This window comes from Callithrix jacchus, chromosome 13 (genome assembly GCF_049354715.1).
Source record: "Callithrix jacchus isolate 240 chromosome 13, calJac240_pri, whole genome shotgun sequence".
Lineage (NCBI taxonomy): Eukaryota > Metazoa > Chordata > Mammalia > Primates > Cebidae > Callithrix > Callithrix jacchus.
The window spans coordinates 17,102,088-17,120,892 of record NC_133514.1 but is presented as its reverse complement, the minus strand read 5'-3'; the positions used below and the strand labels follow the sequence as shown (position 1 = coordinate 17,120,892).

The window sequence follows — 18,805 nt, the reverse complement described above, 5'->3', positions numbered from 1 at the left end:
TAAATGACTGCTGGAGTTACCTCACACTTTCTTAGTACTCCTTGTTATATGATCCATTAATTTTCCTTGTTGTTTAAGCCACTTTGAGTTAAATTTTATCTCACTTTAAACAGAGATCAGCTAGTAATGTAGCTATTTCTGTAATCAGGGAACATGCTTTAGTTCAACATCACAGGAACAGTTTTTCTTCTGTGTGTCTGCTTCACCCATTTCCATCACTTAACTGGCCCCCACAGGCCTGTCTCTTCATGAGGAACTTTATGGTTCATTTACCCTTGCAGTATGAGGTTCTAGATGAGCTCACTCTGGCCTCAAAGGTGAAGCTCAATCCTCAGGAAATCCAGAGTCCACTGTTCAAATCACTGTCAAGGCTAGAGCCTTTCTTTCCATATGGCATTTGCACAAGAACAACTTAAAATGTATAGCTTTAACTACCTTGTGAGGTTTCGGAAGACCCTCTTCTGAACCAGAAATAAATCCCTATTTCCTGGAAAGCTATTATGTACTTGCGACCAATTCATGAAAACGTTTTGCTTGTTTTTTTAATTTTAATACCTGTCCCCAGTAACAGATTCGCCTCATCAGTTTTTATACTGATGGAATGAAAATCTTAAACCTATGATTCTTCAACTAGCCAAGTACCACAACCTAAGCAAAAATAAACCAGACACAATCAAGCAGTGGCATATTAACATTCCTGTGAGTTCCTAAATGATGTCAGTAGGTCCCTGATGCAGGCAAGTCATAATTCTTTTTTTGAATTGCATTTTAGGTTTGGGGTATATGTGAAGAACATGCAAGATTGTTGCAAAGGTACACACGTGGCAGTGTGATTTGCTGCCTTCCTCCCCTTCACTTATATCTGGCATTTCTCCCCATGCTATCTCTCCCTAACTTCCCACCCTCCACTGTCCCTCCCCTATTCCCCCCAACATAATTCTTATATGAAGAGAAATAACTGTAATACAGTGACAGAGAAACCGTTATTTTATCATAGGACGTTGAACCCAAGTCCTACACAGTTTCCCTTTGAGCTGAACTGCAGAGGAGTTTAGAACAGATTTTGATTTCACAATACTGTTTCCACACTTACATCCACAACTTTCTAACTTTGAGAATTCCACCTGTTTGACATTTAACCACCTCAGATATGCCACCAAGCCTGCTTTTTAAATCACTAGTTATTTTTGCCTTCTCTGCTTTTTTAAAACAGTGAAATTATTAGGTTAAATTATGTTCTTATCCAGTTACTCTGAGATAACGTAGTGTCATCCAGATACCTACTACACCTCACCAAATTACTGCTTTTATCTGGACTTTGGGAATACTTTTAGCTTTTTCTAAAATAATGAAGTATGCACGAAAAAGAAAGCAAATTTTAGTTGGTTGCAATCTGAGAATATGGAGAGGATTATTAATATTTTATTATTCACATTAGAAATAATGACTACCATGTGGTGAAAAATTGAAGGTGGCCTCTTGCCAGCAGCCAGAAGAGGAGGGGGCCCCCTGAGTTCGACAACCCTCAAGGAATTGACATCTGCCAGCAACTACTGAATAAGCTCAGAAGTAGATTCTTTCCCAGTTGAATCTTGACTGCAGCCTTGTGAGATACCCTGAAGTAGAGGATACAGCTAAATTTTGTCCAGATTTCACACCTACAGAAACTATTATAATTAATATGTGTTTTAAGTTGCTATGGTTTAGAGATATTTGTTATGCAGCAATAGACAGTTGATACAAAGAAGTAGAGAACATACGTTTTGTATTAGTCCATTTTCAAACTGCTATAAAGAATACCACCTGAAACTGGGTAATTTATAAAAAAAGGAGATTTAACTGACTCAGAGTTCCATGTGGCTGGGGAGGCCTCAGGAAACTTACAATCATGGTGAAAGGAAGCAGGAACATCTTACATGGTGGACGGCAAGAGAGTGTGTGTGAAGAAGGAACTGTCAAACACTTACAAAACCATCAGATCTGTCATGACAACAGCATGGGGGAAGCTGTCCCAATCACCTCCCACCAGGTCCCTCCCTCAACATGTGGGGATTACAGGGATTACAAAATGAGATTTGGGGAGTTGGACATAGAGCCAAAGTGTATGTTTCAAATGCTCCAGATAGGTTTAGGGAAAATTCACAAGTATATTTAATAGACTTTCATCATTGCAAAACTTTTCTTCCTTTCTCTCTCTGTGTCTCTAGCCTCTTTCATTTGTTCTTTTTTTTTTTTTTTTTTTGAGACAGTCTCACTCCGTTGCCCAGGATAGAGTGCAGCAGCACTATTTCAGCTTACTGCAACCTCCACCTCCCAGGTTCAGGCAATTTTCCTGTCTCTGCCTCCCAAGTAGCTGGAATTACAGGCATGCACCACCATGCCTGGCTAATTTTGTTCTCTCTCCTTTACAGGCACTGACTATTGGCTTGAAATCTGATAGCCAGTATTCTCATTTATCATATTTTTTCTCACTTTCATGTATTTCCTGGTATTTTTGGATAATTCCTTAAGTTTGTCTTCCAAATTACTGCTTTTTATGTTCTGTCCTAGCAGTCCTCCCCTTTACTCATTTCAAAGTGTTTTATAGTCGTTTCTCCTGTTTGGTTAATAACATTTTCTTCTATCCCATCAGTGGGATTTTATAAAGGCTAACCAATCCACTGCTTTTAACTTCCACTTCCAGATCTCATTTTAAAAATTAAACTAACAAAGCAAAATATGTGTAAACTTTATTACTGCTTCCCACAGAAACCCATCCTCTCTCAGCCACCTGACTAGTATGTTCTCCGTCTTATTTGAGAAGTGTTACATTGCTATTTTTCAGTTGGTGCAGCCAATGTCATTAATATCAGGCTTTTAATATCCTTTCATTATATGTCTTTGCCCATATAATCTATCTCTTGAGATTAAGTTAAATAATTTGCAAACACTAGCATCTGGATGTAATATGGAAATGGCTGGGGTGATGAGCAAGTCTTGCATTTTCTTTTCTGCTCAAATTTGTTTTCTCTCCAAATTGGTCTATCAGGGCCAAGACAGGGGTGGCACAGCTCTGTTGGAGATACTGAGAATCACCTTGTCAGGGAAGATTCCAACTCCGGAGAAAGCACCTCTAACAAAATCTGTAGCCACATTGGCACATCTGCCCTTAAATTCACCTTGTCTCTTTTGCTGCTTCCAGAAAAAGGTCTTTCCTTGACAATGTTAGACACTTTTTAGCCACTAGGCCTTGGTGCCCAACACTGATACAATATCACTAATACTGTTAATAGTATGCTAAACAAATAATATTGTAGACTGGATAAAGAAAATGTGGCACATATACACTGTGGAATACTATGCAGCCATAAAAAAGGATGAGTTCATGTCCTTTGCAGGGACATGGATGAAGCTGGAAACCATCATTCTCAGCAAATTGAGACAAGAACAGAAAACCAAACACTGCATGTTCCCACTCACAAATGGGTGTTGAACAATGAGAACACATGGACATGGGGGGGGTACATCACACACCAGGGCCTGTTGGGGGTGGGGGCTAGGGGAGGGATAGCAGTGGTGAAGGGATTAAGGTTGGATAGCATTAGGAGAAATACCTAATGTAGATGACAGGGTGACGGATGCAACAAACCACCATGACACGTCTATACCTATGTAACAAACCTGCACGTTCTGTACATGTACCCCGGAACTTAAAGTATAATAAATTTTTAAAATTTTCTAAGCATGAAAATTATGATATATGACTTGTTGTGAAGGCAACTTCTTGTGAGCATTATACTCTTTATCTCCCTTACCTCACGTTAAAGTCCGTATTCTTAGGATATATCTGACATCTCAATATTAAATGACTAAGTCATTTATGTTGCTCCCACCTCACACAGAGTTAAAACTATTTGTTACTTTAAACAGTTTGACAATGTTATTTTAAAATCTGGACAAATCACAAGTATAAAATATTTAATTTTCTTCTGTAAAAAAATGTATGCTTGGCCAGGCACCATGGCTCATGCCTGTAAACCCAGCACTTTGTGAGGCTGAGGTGGGTGGATGACAAGATCAGGAGTTAGAGATCACCCTAGCCAAGATGGTGAAACTGCATCTGTACGAAATATACAAAAAATAGTAAGGCATGGTGGCAGGTGCCTGCAATCCCAGCTACTCGGGAGGCTGAGGGAGGAGAATCACTTGAACCTGGGAGGCAGAAGTTGCACTGAGCCAAGATCATGCCAGTACACTCTAACCCTCTAACCTGGGTGACAGAGCAAGACTCTTTTTCAAAAAAAAAAAAAAAAAGTATGCATGCTTAATGTGAAAAAGTTGGGAAACAAGAGAAAGTACTAAGAAAAACTTTTCCTATCTTATTCACCAAGTATGATTTATATTAACACTCAGGAATATGACTTTTTCTCTCTCTTTCCTGCCTCATATATAATTTAAATATTAATATTTATGCTATTTTTATTTATTTTACTTTTACTTAGAAATATAATAGAAATATGTAAGAGTGTTGATGGCTGCATAATAATCTATGTTATGAATAATACTTAGTATCTGATTCAACAATGAAGTCATTTTTCAAAAATGTCTATGGTTAAAATAACACAGTAGTGAACAATGGTGTATAAACCATCTTCAGGCAGTTCTCTGTATCACAGTTTGGGTTCCTGGGCGACAGAATTGGGGATGGATTTTAGCATGCAGGAAGTTTATTACGGAGTGCTTTCAGATCAGGCCCGCCATTTATTTAATGGAATGGGAGGAAGCAGAATTAGGCAGGAGGAGTTGGGAATAATGCTGCCTCAAAGATGGCCTTAGCTGGCCCACCCAGCCCTGAGCCCTGAACCTGGGCAATCCTTTAGAATGAAGTCAACTTGAGGTGAAGGGGAAAAGGTTTTATTCCCTCATGTCAACTAGTCACAGGTACAGGTTGCTCTTGAAATAGATGTGACTTTGGGCAAGATGACTTTATTTAGTGAAAGCATTTTCCAAGGAAAGTGGATGCTGTCTGCAGGCAGCACTGCCAACAATCGGGGGATGAGTTCTGTGCTTCATGGGGATCTGAGCAGCCAAAAACAAGGCCTTTTATTTTGTTTGTTTTTGAGTCTGGGAATCACTATGTTGCTCAGGCTGGTCTCCAACTCCTACACTCAAGCAATCCTCCTGCCTCAGGCCTCTCAAGTCTCTGAGATTACAGGTGGGATCCACCACACCAAAGGCCTACTACTTCTACTTATTTCCTCTGTATAGTACTCTACATGTTGGATAGCTCCCTAAACATTTTCCAACGTTTTTGCTATACTTTGAAAAAATTTTTCTCTCATAGGCTGATATGAATTTAAATTTTCGTTAATAGTTTATGAAAGCGTTTCTGCATAGGCATTCTCATTCTTAATATCTGCCTGTCTTAACACCTTCCCTTGTTTAGAGGGTTGCCACGTTGTATGTCTTGGTGGAGATAGAGCTCCTATGCTATTTACAGCAGCAACTGGAAACATTATGCCATGCTCTTACCAGACTCATTCTTTTCTGGAGACAGGATTTTACTCTGTTGCCCCAGGTTGGAGTATAGTGGCATGATCTTGGCTTACTGTGACTGAAACCTCCTGAGTTCAAGCAATCCTCCCATCTCAGCCTCCAAAGTAACTGGAACCATAGGCATGTGCCACTACACTCTGCTAATTTTTATATTTATTGTAGAGAAGGGGTCTTGCCATGTTGCCCAGGCTGGTTTCGAACTCCTTGGTTCAAGTGATCTGCCTGCCTTTGATTCCCAAAATGCTGGGATTCCAGGCATGAGCCACTGCACCTGGCAAAGCCACTGCACCTATGTCATAATTATGGATAAGGATCTACCTTTCAGCTGCACCCTCCAAGAACTTTGAATCAGAAGGACGTAATATAAAGGAGAATTGTCTTTTGTGATGCAGGATGCTATAATAAGGGTGAGTTCCTCAAGAAATCTTCAGCCTGAGGGCAGTTGCTGATTCAAAGCTGGTCTACTGCAAATGATGTCATCAGTGTCAGCTGGTGACAGTGTCAACAGAGACAGACATTCTGTATTAATTATTCAGCTCCATGATATGGGCTGGAATTCCTAATTGTACTGCTACCAAGTTTGGTTCCCCAGTCCTCATTCTGAGTCCTTTTTTTAACCCAAATATTATATTTTATTGTGGAAAATATATGTAATATTAAATTCACCATTTTAACCAATCTTAAGTATACAGTTAAGTGATCTAAGTACATCCACTGTTACTTATGATGGATGGCTCTGCAAACACCACTACTACCATCTATCTCCAGGACTCACTCATCATCCTAAATAGAAACTCTATACCCATTAAACAGTAATTCTCATTGCATTTTTCCCTCAACCTCTGGTAATCTCTATTCCACTTCCTGCCTCTGAATTTGCCTATTTTAGGTAGCTCCTATCAATGGAATTATTCAGTATTTTTCCTTTTATCTGTCTGAAATATTTCACTTGGCATCATGTTTTCAAGTTTCATCCATGTTGTAGCAAGTATCAGAATTTCATTTATTTTTAAGGCTAAATAACCTAATAATCTTTTAATATATAATTTTCTACTTGAGATGGCTGCAGATGATTTCAGCCATCTAAAATCATCTCCAACCATCTCAAGTAGAGAATAATATGTTAAAATATTGTTGCTCCACGTTGTTATTCAAATTAACATTACTGCCATTCTCTTCTTAGTGAGAAACACATCTCAAGTTGCTTTCTTGGGCTTAGTCGACCAAGCACAGGCATGGGTTCAATGCTGAAATCTTAGCTGTGCAATCCTGATGGGAAGCACAATTTAAGGAAGTTCAGAAATGTATCTAAATGAAAAATAAAATGATGATAATAGGACTAGAGATAACAGTTTCTTCCTGATGTCTCAATAGCTTTTTAGAAAGAAGGCATCAGCTGCTGAACTGCAAAAGTTGTTGCATTTCTCAGAGGAAACTTCAATTCACAGGCTAAGCACTGTATCTCAGCAGTAACTCTTTTCCCTTGTAAATCAATGTGTGTGGACAAATTGGCCTGGATCTCTCTAACTGCTGTGGACTAGCTCTCTGAGATTCATGCATCTCTTGAGACATGTAACTATAATTGAAATGGAGCATGCAGGAGCCAGTTCCTGGCAAGACTCTGTTAGTTCTTTCGTGCCCATGGCAGGGCTGAGCAGATTCACTGGAAAGCTGCCATCTCAGATGGGGAATAAGGGAACGAAAATGTAGCAGAAATATTTAGACAAAAGAATAAGAGGTAGAAAAGTCAGTTTATGGTGTGGGAGGGTAAGCCACACACAGAAGTGAAAGCATAGACAGTCCTCTTCGCTCTGCTAAAAGCTAGTTCTTTAGCCTGATGCAAGTAATTCAATCATTTTAACATCTGTATATTTACTCATCTATAAAATGAAACTAAAAATGTATGACTTGCCAATATCCTAAGAGGATTTTCTAAAAAACGTGTAAGGGCAGCATGAAAATAAAAAGAGAAAAGAGGGAAATGGCCATCGTCTAGAAAAGTAGGTAACATGCATCCATCAGTGCCCACCGGAAGGGGGACTCTATTGTTGAGTTTATCAGCACTGAGACCCTCTCTGAACAGGCTATTGTGTCATATATCTTTGAGCAGAAAGTAAGGTTTGGGGAAAGAATTACTTACTGTTAGTACACATTTCACTGGTAAGTTTTTTTCTTTTTCTTTTTGATACAAGGTCTGTCTCTGTTGCCCAGGCTGAAGTGCAGGGGCATGATCATGACTCACTGCAGTCTCAAGCTTCCGGGCTCAAGTGACCCTTTCACCTCAGCCTCCCGAGTAGCTGGGACTGTGGGCATGCACTGCAACACCTGGCTGATTTTTAGATGTCTCTTAAAGACAGAGTCTTCCTGTGTTTCCCAAGCTGGTCTCAAGTTCCTGGGCTAAAACCATTCTCCTGTCTCAGCCCCCACAAAGTGCTGAGATTACAGGCGTGAGCTGCTGTGCCCAGTCAAGTCTTTTTTTTTCCTTGGTCTTTTATTCTTCCTCTGAGGTGTTTTAGAGTTTTCTCCATAATCCTATTTGGTTTTCTCGTCTTATGTTAAGTTGAACCTCAGTCAAAACTTCCAGGCCAAATCAAATACCATCCTACATTTGAGGCTACATTGTGCAAAGACCTTGGATTCATATTTTGGGCAAATGAACATGCACTGAATTCACACAGCTTTTAAAAAAATAAAATCATAGCCAATTACAAATTTGATTATTTTCTAAGGTAAGAATATCAAAAGGTAATAACAAAAGTACACAGGAGCACATTCTGACTTACGTTAAGTTTGTGTGTATTTGTGTGTGTTTGTGTGCATGTAGAATTTCACTTATTTATGACAATCTTGTGCATGAATCTTTCTTCCTTGCACACAAACACACCGCCTATAGCAAAGCACTTTTGCACGAAGTGGAACACTCAATACTATAGTATTAAGTCTGACAATTCTACTTTATCTCCAGTGAAAATATATCTGAAGTTGCAGTCAAATCTACATTTTTATTTCTAACTTATTTTCACTTCAGTACAAGAAGTGCAAGTTTGTTACATAGGTAAGTAAACACATGCCATGGTGGTTTGCTGCACAGATCATCCCATAACCCAGGTATTAAGCTCAGCATCTATTAGCTATTCTTTCTGATCCTTTCCTCCTCCCAACCCTCTCTGAAAGGCCCCAGTGTTTGTTGTTCCCCTACATATTTCCATGTGTTCTCATGATGTAGCTCCCACTTATAAGTGAGAATATGCTATACTTGGATTTCTGTTTCTGCGTTACTTTGCTAAAGATAATGGCCTCCAGTTCCATCCATTTCTCTGTGAAAGACATGATTTCATTCTTTTTTATGGCTGCATAGTATTCTACAGTGCTTATGTACCACATTTTCTTTATCCGGTCTATTACTGTTGGGCATTTGGGTTGATTCCATGTCTTTGCTATTGTGAACAGTTTTGTAATTAACATATATGTGCATGTGTCTTTATAATGTTTTATATTTTGGGCAGTATATACTTGGTAATGAGATTGCTGGGTCAAATGGTATTTCTGCCTCTAGAAATACCTCTAGGTCTCTGAGGAATTGCCACACTGTATTTCACAATGGTTGGACTAATTTACACTCCACACAACCATGTAAAATCATTTTTTTCTCCACAACCTTGCCATCATCTGTTGTTTACTTTGTAATAGCCATTCTGATGCAATCAAGGGGCATAAGATTTGACTGCCCCTGAAAATCAGTTCTCATTTTTTCCTATTCTTGTTACTAGTGATTAGCAGAGAGCCTGGAAGATGGTAAGTCCTCAGTAAATCAACTAACACAAATTTTCCATCAGAATTCTGAGTTGAATGCATCGTGTGATTTATACTTATCTGGTTGTTTTCTTTAATTCTATAATATGAACATTTACAAAGTCTCCATTTACTAAGTGGACACTGGAGCTAGAAGGATTAACCTCTTTCTTTGCTGTCCAAGGATTCACATCCTAGTTCTAGAGATTCACATAAATATAAAAATAATCACTGACATAAAGCTAAACTGCTAAAATATGAGAAGAAAGCACAGAGGAAATGTTTATCAAGAGAGGACATGAGAAGTTTCTCAGAGGTGGTACCATATAAATCTTGAACTCTAGGCAGCTTATAAGACCTATAAAGGAAAAAGAGAAAAGAAAATCTTCTAGAAAATAATGGGGTTAAATAATAGCCTGGCCAAGTCATAATTCCAGAAGGACCATGACATGTTCAGGAAACTGCAAGCAGATCATCAAGACTATAGAAAACCAAAAATTGTTATTTATTTTTGAGTATGTTTAGGTATTCATATATACCATTCTTCAAGGATACACAAATTTAGAAGATTTAGAAAAGTGTAACACCCCCGATAAATGAACATTCAAGAAAACTAGAAAACAAGAAAGCAAGAAAGTTATAGAAACCATAAAGCTATGGGTCAGATGAGACTTGTGAAATATATTTTTGATAAAAATGAGCTCCAAGCTGTACTCCAAACTAAGAATACATGAAAAAGTAAACAAGAGAAGCAAGCAGGATTTATATGAGAGTCACAGTGCTTATAAAGTAAGAACAAACATACCATCATGGAGGACAGCAAAACCACATAAACAAAACAGAATCAGTCAGCCCAGTGAATAAAAATGAATGGATAAGACTGAGCACAGCTCTTTTTGCTTCTGAGACCTAAGATATGTACCAGGATGGTGTTGCTATTGTATCCAATTAGAGAACCTGTGTGTACATTTTGTCTGACTCTTATCCTGGGATCCCCTCTGTACTTTACAGGTGCAGACTGTTGGCTGCCTGCCCTAACCACACTGCAGTCACACACAGTCATAAATAAATTCCAGCAGTAAGCAAGACATAGGCTCAAATTAGAGCACCCTCTCAACCTTTTCATCAGTAACTTTCGGCACTGCTCAGGGTAATGGAGTAATTATTTCTAACTGAGCTGCATGTCATGAATTTGGAAGCCAAGTAATAACTTGGCTATTCATATCATCGTTGAACAAGTAAAAGTTATTCTCACCTACTTAGAATACTTAAAAGACTTTTTAAATATACATCATAGTATCTTTAAATTTTCCTTTGAGGGAATTCAATATCTGAAAACACAGTGGTTTAGTGACATTGGTTACATTTTTTTATCACTGCCTAATCATTAGTTATAATTTTTTAAAAATCTTGATTATTTGAGAAACCGAATCTATTAATTTTTCTACAGAGTAATTCCTAGGCATATTGGATGATATTTTCCGGTGACTAAAGTACATGTAGGATGTGACAATTTTTGTTCTCTTACCCTATAATTGTTTTATTTGTAATCAATCCAGCATGGAATAAAAGAAGTACCAGTAAGGTATAATTTATTTCAATTTCTAAAAATTAATGTTGAAAGAATTCTTCATGTAGTAATGGCTCTTGACAAAATGAGAGGATCAAAATAATATATTACTTTGAAAAAAATAAAGGCCCCACTTTATACTAAGAAAATCTGAACACAGAGAAAAGGAATCAAGACATCGGTATTTTAATAACTTCTAGAGATGATTCTAATGTGTAATCTTGGTTAAGAGCCAAAGATTTAATGGAAATATTTCAGCCTTAGTTGGTTACCAACATCTTATCCCTACTATTATCTTAAGAGATTAATTATATGCCGTAATTACTGATCTTAATTATCCACAAAAATTAGTATCCAAAATAGCAAAAGTAATTTGATCACAAAAAAATCAGATTCAAAAAAATGTTTGTAACTTCAACTTTTTACCTTAAGAATTTTCATAAAATTCAAGCATAGGATATTTGATTGGTGGTACTGCCAAAGCCTCTGACTTTACCTGGAATAAATAAGTTTTATTTTTATTACAATAGTTTTTGGGGGAACAGGTAGTGTTTGGTTTCACAGGTAAGTTCTTCAGTAGTCATTTCTGAGATTTTGATGCACCTGCCACACAAGCAGTGTAAGCTGTAGCCAGTATGTAGTCTTTTATCTCTCACTCCCCTTCTAACCTCCCCCAAGTCCATCGTGTCATCCTCATAGCTTAGCTCCCACTTATAAGAGAGAGCATACGATATTTGGTTTTCCATTTCTGGGTTACATCACTTAGAATAAAGGCCTCCAGCTCCATCCAAGTTGCTTTAAAATAATTTTTTCTTTTTCATGGTGGAGTAGTGTTCCGTGGTGTATACAAACCACATTTTCTTTACTCACTCATTGGTTGATGGACACTTAGGTTGGCTCCGTATCTTTGCAATTTTGAGTCATGCTGCTATAAACATCCATGTACATGTGTCTTCATAAAATGATTTCATTTCCTTTGGGTAGATACCCAGTAATGGGACTGCTGGATCCAGTGGCAGTTATACAAAGTAAAATGTCTTGAAAAGGCAAGTAATCCTGAAAAGATCAGCTTGTAAATAATGAATAAAAGAAAATTTTCAGATGTGAGATTACCATTTTTCTTCTGTTGGCTGAAAAACTTTGTATAAAAATATAAAGCATAAATAAGACAATGTTCATGACTGTAGCAGAATCCAAAGCAGTTTGGGAAACTCCTAACAGGTACAGCACTCTGATTCTTCTTTCACTCATTTGAGGTTCATTCCTATGACCATGCACAAAACGCATGGCCTTTTAATAATACACTGTATTTTAGAGCAGTTTTAGGTACTTAGAAAAAAATTGAGCTCAGAGTACAGAGATTCTTTCCTTCCCATCCCATAGCCTCCCCCACTACCAACATCTCATGCCAGAGCAATATATTTGATATAACTGACAACTCTATTTTATCCCATTATTTTCATCCAGAGACCGTAGTTTAAATTAGGGTTTATTTTTGGTGTATCTTCTCTTCTATAGGCTTTGACAAGTGTATAATCACATATATCCACCATTATAGTATCATACAGAATAGTTTTACTGCCTTAAAATTATATTTTCTCTGCCTATTCATCCCTCCATCTTTGTCAACTCCTGGCAATCACTGTTCCTTTTACTGTTAATAGTTTTACTTCTTTCAGAATACCATGTGATTGGAATCAAACAATATGCAGCCCTTCAGTTTGGCTTCTTTCACGTAACAATAGGCATTTAAAGTTTCCCCATGTATTTTCATGCATCATAGCTCATTTCTTTTTAGGGCAGAGTAAAATTCCATTGTTTGGATGTACCTGAGAATAACAGAATACACCACTTCAAAAGATGCCACTTTGACATAGGATGACTTCAAACTAAAGGCATTTTAATTACCGCAGACCCAAGAATAGGGCATTCCCATCATCCACCTTTCTTTCTGAAAACAGGAGATAAAAAATCCCATATGAGTGATGTCATCCTTGTATCAGGAGAAATGGAACATCCTTCAATGGGGAGCTATAGCTGGGAGGATTATGTACAAACACGCTTGTTAAAATAATGATCTTCCTTTGGCCTCCCCATATAATGTAGTTACTTTACACAATTGCTTCTCTTTGTTCAACATAATAAAAACGCATGTATGTTTTGCCACTTCTTTGGGTCTTTGTTTACTGGGAGCTTTCTGTGGCTCCCATGCCATATAAAACTTGTATTATATAAATTTGTAGATTTTCCTTGTTAATCTGTTTTATATCAATTTAATATTTTGCACCAGTTGAGGAAAAAAACTCTAAAGAGTATAGGTAAAATTTTCACCCCTACATTCTGCAATGTATTAACCCATTCACCTGTTGAAGCTAATCTTATTTGCATCCAAGTTTTGGCAATTATGGATAACGCTGATATAAACATTCCAGTTCAAGTTTTTGTGTGGACGTAAGTGTTCAACTTCTTTTGGTAAATACTAAATAGTGCTAATGTTGGATTGTTTGGTAAGAATGTGTTTAGTTTTTTAAGAAACTACCCAACCGTCTTCCAAAGTGGCTATAATACCACTTTGCTTTTCTGTCAGCAACGAATGAGAACTCCTATTGCTCCACATCTTCAACAGCATTTGGTGTTATCAGTGTTCTGAATTTTGGTATCTCATTACTGTTTCAATTTTAAATTCCTAATGACATATGATGTCGAGCATTTGTCATATGCTTATTTGCTAGACATAGGCTTCCAAAGCAGCCCCAGCACCCTTTACTTTGTTCCAACTGGAGATAATTTCATAAATAGATATTATAAATACTGACTCAGATGACCTCAAATAACCTCTGCATCAGCGATCTGTGAAACTTTGTGCAACAGTGTCTCACCACTAAAACCACATGAACTGTCTAGAATTTTGTTTTCTACTTAAAACACAAAATGGAGAAGTAAAGAAGAAGAAAGGTAGCTAGGCTGATAAACTGACTTTTATCCTAAAAAGGGGGTTTTAACAACCCACTCAACTGAATGATGTCAGTGTAAGTAAATTTAATGATAAAAGAAAACATGTATATATTTACCTTCTTAAAAAGAATTCAACGGTTTCAAGCAAACTGCTGATTTTCCACAGTTGTCTTTTGCTTTAGTCCCACAAGTACTTAGGAATGGGAAGAAACCCCTAGAGAATCTGGGAACTGCAGTGGGTGTATTTTTGTACCATGGATGTGTGTGGCTTTGGCTTTGGTCACAAGGCAGTTTAGCAAGTCTCAGAGAGAAAGAGAATGCATCGTTGTGCTTCTCTGGCCACTTGCCAACTTTGCCTTGAACATAATGCTGGGTGCATACCTGCAGAAGCTGTAACTAGTCCTAGAGTGGACTCTGAGATAAATTTAGGGCAACAGAGAAACCTTGTGCAATGTAACACCAGGTAAAATGAAACTAATCTCTGGCGGTTGCTTTCTCACTCCACCCACTTCTAAACCTGCAAAAGGATTAAGTTTATGTTACTCATTCTGCTTTTCTAAGGACAAAAGGTGAAAATCGGACTTAAGCTCTATCTCTGGCTGGGGAGTGATTGACTGGTTTTCTGGTCCCCAGGTTTGACATATATGAGAAGGATTCATCAACTCCCAGCTCCCTAAGTGCTGAGAAATGCTAAGTGTATGAGTGCTAAGAAATGCTCAGTGTATGATAGAATATATTGTTTGCTAGGAAGAACGATGGCAAGGAAAACCTAGCTGCCCACCTCCCCCACCAAGTGGAAAACTATTTGGGGCATTCTAAAGTGGCAGGACAATATATAAATGTTATACACTGTTTAAAACAATTCTTTAAGCATGGGACATCCCACCCTGCCCCCATGGCTCCCTCCTGGAGAATACCTTTTAGTTTGTCTGTGATCAGTGGTAAGCGGGCACCAGCTGCCTACTTGGCATATTTTGTGTTATAAGAAAATACCAAACACTTGTCTGTTAATAATAATCACTTGTTGAGAGAGAATAAATATGTGGGTCAGAGTCTGCTCAAGGCCCTCAGCCCAGAATGCTGTCAGCCCCTGAGGCTCTCAGCTGGGAAGGCTGTTGCACCCCTCCACACACCCATAGTCCCACTTTGTTGTTCTATCTGGGTGTTTGCCTCTCAATTCCTTCAGCATCACCTGGGTGAGGGGCTCTACGGCCAAGCTGGTCTCGGTACCTAAGCTTTTCCAGTTGATAATATCTGATATGCACTGTTCTCCGTATGCACTGCTTAGTAGTATAAGCAAAAATGACATTGCTTGCCAGAATAATTGACAAGCACAAACATTTGAAAAGAATAATAATATGCCGGGTTACAGATTCCAGTGTAAGCATAAGTATCAAAAGAGAGGAGCCAAAAATAATACACATATTAACAGACATAACGGATATTTGAAATATGAAACCATAAGGAAAATTTCAGACATAAAAAAATGTAATAAAATAGGTAGATTGAACAACAGTATAGATAAAAATTGAGGAGCAAATCAGCAAACTGTAAAGATCAAATAGAGAAAATTTTTCAGAAGAAAACAAAAATTAGCAAAGAAATTCTTTTAATAAGAAAGTGTGGTGATTCCTCAAGGATCTAGAAATAGAACTACCATTTGACCCAGCAATCCCATTACTGGGTATACATATATATATTTACTCAAAGGATTATAAATCATTCTGTTAAAAAGACACATGCACACATGTTTGCTGCATTACTATTTACAATAGCAAACACTTGGAACCAACCCAAATGCCCATCAATAATAGACTTGATAAAAAAATGTGGCACATATATACCATGGAATACTATGCAGCCATCAAAAGCAAGAAAAAAAATTTAGAAATATTTTTGAAATTTGTCCAACTCCTCTATTTTGAAAACTACAAAACATTGAGATAAATATTTAAAAAGACCTAAGTGAAAAAATACATGTGTTTATGTATCAGAATAGTCAATACAGTTAGAATATTGATTATTAACCATTTGATTCAATGATTCAATGCAATCACAAACAAAATCCTAGGAAGCGCTTGTTGGAAACTGATAAGTTGAAATCAAAATTGGTATGAAAATGTAACAGACATAGAAGAGCCCAAACTTGTAAGTAAGAACACTGGATTACATGCACTACTTGATTTTAAGTTTTTGTTCATTTGTTTGTTTTGTTTTAAATAAAACTACAGATCAAGACAGTGTGGTGTTGATGAAGAAATGGGCAAACACACCTACACAGAGATCAAATGATTTCTAATAAAGTCACTGAAGTAAATCAATGAGTTACTTATGCTCTTTATTTTAAAAGTCATAAAACAGCATGGATATAAAAACAAAGTCATAAAAACAAAGGAAGAAATATCAGAAAAATAAAGTAATTAAAGACAGGTTAATTTTATGTAACAGGAAATGGATGAAGGGTCTATGAGATTCCTAGACAGACTAAAGGAGCAGATGAGACAATATACAGGCCTCAATTTAGAAGATCCTCTTGGGCAAGGAATGTTAAAGCTTCAATTTGTCACTGGAAGTTGGCCAGACATTTTTAAAAAGTTACAAAAAACAGAAATGGGAAGACTGGCCCCTAAGTGAACATCTCAGAGAAGCTCAAAAGGGGTATGTGAGGAGAGACGAAGAAAAGCAGAAACAAAAGATAAAACTTATGCTACCACTTTCCAACAGATGGCTCCAAACCCATGTGCTTCTAAACAGAGCTTCCACATGGCCACAGACTATAAGGGGTTCACACCCTCCTTTAGGGCACCTAAGGCTCTGTCTAGAGGACCAAGACTCTTGTTTACCAGGCCCTCCCAAAAGTATGGGGGAGTAAATTTAGATAATCTCATAACTGAGAGGAGGGAAGGGCAAGATAGGTGTTAGAAATAGAGAAAAACAGGTCACTGCAGAGAGAATGTCCCGAATTAAGAAAGGAGAAAAGAAGCCCTTCCACTCAGGCCCTTCGAGGAAGAACAGGGGAGTCGGGGCTCTGCCTCTTTTATCTTGAGTCCCACCAGAAGCCATTGATGCATTTAGAAGTGGGACCTAAGCATGAGCCTATCACCTTTATAATAGATTCAGGAGCAGCTCATTCCTCTGTTTGTTTCCGCTATCGAATATTGCCTACTTTTCTAAAGAACTTTTGATTTCTGGGGTAAAAGGAGAAGGATTTAAAGCAAAAAAGTTAGAAATCACAGAAATTAGATACCAGGATTGATCAACTCATATTCAGTTTTTACTAATCCCTGAAGCAGCAACCAATTTATGTGGGAGGGATTTAATGTTAGTTAGGCATAGGTCTACAAGTCAGCCCAAGAGGATTCCTCACCTCATTAAACCTACTCACCACTGCAGATGAAAAATACATTAATCCTAATGTCTGGTCCAAAAACAGGGAACCGAGGGAAGCTCTGCATCCCTCCAATCCACATCAAGCTAAAAAAGCCCAGGAAAATAGTAAGGAGAAAGCAATACCCCATTCACCTAGTAGGCAGGACAGGGTTGAAAACTATGATTAAAGACAGGCTTCTTGAGCCCTTCATGTCCCCTTATAACACCCCAATACTTCCAATCAAGCAATCAGATGGGTCATAACAGCTGGTATAGGAGCTTAGAGCTATCAACCAAATAGTTCAAACTACCCACCCCATTGTCCCCAAGCTTTACACCACTCTCAGCAAGATTCCATATAATCATCAATGGTATGCTGTAATAGATTTGAACGATGCTCTTTGGGCATGTCCTCTGGGTGAAGGTAGTGGAGATATATTTGCTTTTGAGTGGGAAGATCCCCATTCAGGGCAGAAACAACAATATAGATGGACAGTCTTACCCCAAGGGTTCACAGACTCCCCTAACCTTTTCAGTCAAATTTTAGAACAAGTATTAGAAAAAGTTGTCATCCCCCAAAAATATGCCTGCTTCAATATGCTGATGATATTCTTGTATCTGGTGAAGATATAAAGAAAATTGCTGGCTTCTCTACACATACTCTTCATCATCTGCAGTTCCTCCCTCCCTCTCTGCCAGCCTTTGAGAGGGCTGCCAAGCTCGAGCCCCACACTCACTACAGGCAGGAGGAAGGAAAAGGAAAAGAGACCTGGCTTCCATGGTGTTTCACTGACCACAACTGCAGCCAGAACACAGTTACCCCAGGCTGCTAGGAAAGCTGGAAGGTGTGTTCAGATCTTTCCACACTTTGTTTCACAGGAAAGCAAATGAAGAGTAGACTGGAAGTGAGCTACCTTGTATCACTGCCATGGCTGGCCTGAGACAAATTCTAGGATTGTCTGGCTTTCCCCTATGCTCTGAGCCCCCTGGATACGGGATACTGGTTTAGTAATCACAAAACAAAATAAGCAACACCAGACACCTGGTGGGGTATGAATTAATGTTAAGCATCTGTTAACATCTCCTTGAAGGAAATTGTGGGAATTAGGGCTCTACAGGAAAAAGTTCATGACCAAGATGAGTCCTGATAAACAGAGAATGTTCCTAAAAGCCACTGAGCAAGGCTATGGTGGAATCGCTATTTCAGTGGGGATTTATTTCTATCTAAGTCTGCTTCGAAAGAATTAAGATCATGTTGCATGATAAAACAATCTATGAGCCATGCCACGTGGAAGGACAAGTGTCAAAGAGGGATATGTGTAGCTGCACATTCTGGACATTAAAATAAATGTGATCACGGGAGAAGATGAAAAAAGTCAAATACATACCAAGAAGTCATGTGATGGAGCTTGATGTAGGCATTACAGCTCCTTGTTGGACCATCGTCCAACTGAGGCCAAGCTGCTGGACTCTCCCCATTAAAAGCCTCCAGAGCCACAGGAAGACACTGTGAGCACCTGATTCTTTTCTGTGCATCTTCCCATTGGACACATAGTAGCTGGAACAGCTACTATGCAGAAGGCA

At 38.2% G+C, this 18,805-nt stretch overlaps 1 long non-coding RNA gene across 2 annotated transcripts in view; it reads right to left on the bottom strand.

Annotated features, from left to right (window-relative positions):
• Positions 1–18,805, bottom strand: part of LOC103787459 (uncharacterized) — a 426,173-nt gene that overhangs the window by 237,690 nt on the left and 169,678 nt on the right. The window lies entirely within an intron of this gene.